Genomic DNA, 2,494 nt, shown 5'->3' on the forward strand with positions numbered 1-2,494 from the left:
TGGACTGCTAATCACAAGGTCAGCAGTTCAAACCTACCAGCTGCTCCTTGGAAACCCTATACAGGGTCATTATGAGTCAGAACTGACTTGAAGGCACTTAATGACAACAACAACATGAGCAAAATATTGAGCAATGCAGGAAGCATCAAAAGAATATACAGTCACAGTACCAAAGGAAGTGGCCCATGGTCAACCATTTTAGGAGGTAGCATATGATTAAGAACTAATGGTATTGAAGGAAGAAGTCCAAGCTGCACTGAAGGCACTGGCCAAAAAACAAACTTCAGGAACTGACAAAATACCAATGAAATGTTTCAACAAACTGATGCAGTTCTGGAAGCATTCTATCGACTATGCCAAGACATTTGTAAGACACATTCTTGGCCAATCAACTGGAAAAAGATCGATATTTGTGCCCATTCCAAAGAAAGGTGATCCAAAAGAATGGGGAGAGTTTCAAACATTATCAATACCATTGTTGTTGTTGCTAAGTGTCCTCCAGTCAGTTCTGACACATAATGACCCTGTGTAGGGTTTCCAAGGAGCGGTTGGTGGGTGTCAACCACCCAATTTGCAGCTCAAACTGACATTTTGGTCCAGCATATTATCCTGCAGCACCACACCAGGACTCACATCAATACCATATGCAAGCAAAATTTTGCTGAAGATAATTAAAAAATAATTGCAGTAGTACACTGACAGGGAACTACCAGAAATGCAACCTGGATTCAGAAGAGGATATGGAATGAGGGATATAACTGCTGATGTCAGATGGATCTTGGCTGAAAGCATAAAATGTCTTTGCATTCATTAAGTATGCAAAGACATTTCATGGTGTGGTTCATAATAAACTATGGACAATATTGCAAAAAAATAGAAATTCCAGACCAGGAGACAGGACTTCAAACAGAACAAGGGGACACTGCATGTTTAAAATCAGGAAAGATGTGTGTCTTGGTTGTATCCTTGCACCATACTTATTTAGTCTGTATGCTGAGCAAACAATTCGAGCAGCTGGACTATATAAGGAAGAATGGAGTATCAGGACTAGATGAAGGTTCATTAACAACCTTCAATATGCAGATGACACTACCATGCTTGCTGGAATAGAAGAGGACTTAAAACATTTAGTGCTGAAGATCAAGAACTGCAGTCTTCAGTATGGATTACACCTTAATGCAAAGAAAACAGAAATAATCACATCTGAATCAGTAAACATCATGATAAATGGAGAAAAGATTAAAGTTGTGAAGGATTTCATTTGACTTGGATCCACAATCAATGCTCATGGATGCAGCAGTCAAGAAATCAAGTGTCATATTGCATTGGGTAAATCTGCTGCACAAGACCTCTTTAATGTGTTAAAAAGCAAAGATAATACTTTGAGGACTAAGGTGCTCCTGACTCAAACCATGATATTTTCAATTGCCTCATAGTCATGTAAAGCTGTACAATCAAAAAGAAGATCAGAGAGGAATCAATGCATTTGAATTAGGGTGATGGAGAAGAATATTGAAAGTACTATGGAATGCCAGAAGAACAAACAAATCTGTCTTGGAAGAAGAACAGTCAGAATGCCCCTTAGTAGCGAGAATGGCAAGACTTTGCCTCACATGGTTTGGACATGTTATCAGAAGGGACCAGTCTCTGGAAAAGGGTATCATATTTGGTAAAGTAGAAGGTCAGTGACAAGCTGAAAACACATAATACAATGGACTGACACAGTACCAGCAATAATGGTCTCACACATAACAATTGTGAACATGGTGCAGGACCAAGCAGAGCTTTTGTTCTGCAGTACATAAGGTTGCTATAAGTAGCTGACTCGACAGCATCTAACAACAGCAGAGTCTAATGAACAACGTTTTATTATAGCTTGAGGTCATCATATAATTTGTACCAAAACCTCATAGGGATCACATACCAAATCTCTTACACATACACATACAAAACACACACCATGAGCACATCACATATTATCACATACTGCACATATAAAAATATACCACACACATCCAAACCATACATCAACATTGCAAAAACACAAACGCACATCATACATACATATCCACACACTATGTATCCACACATGACTATGCCACACAAAGCAAAAATATAAATATGCCACACACATACATCACTCATACATATCCACAGACCACACACACTACACAGAAAAGCATGTCTCATACACATTATTCACATATACACTCATACACACCAATATATACGACATATATACACACTCTGCACAAATACAAACATGCCACACACACACAGTACACACATAATTTACACACATCTCAGAGTAATTTCACTTTTAAATATGATGTGAAATTCCTAATAAAAATATTAGCGAATGCAGTCCAGTACTTCATTTTTAAAAATACACTGTTAACAAGTGGGGATCATCTAAGGGTGACTCGATTTTAAAACATCTATTACTATGAGTCATGGATTCCTGGTGTGGTTCTGTAAGATACGCCCTGGACTG

The sequence above is a fragment of the Chrysochloris asiatica genome, unplaced genomic scaffold, assembly GCF_000296735.1.
Source record: "Chrysochloris asiatica unplaced genomic scaffold, ChrAsi1.0 scaffold00024, whole genome shotgun sequence".
NCBI classification, from domain to species: Eukaryota; Metazoa; Chordata; class Mammalia; order Afrosoricida; family Chrysochloridae; genus Chrysochloris; species Chrysochloris asiatica.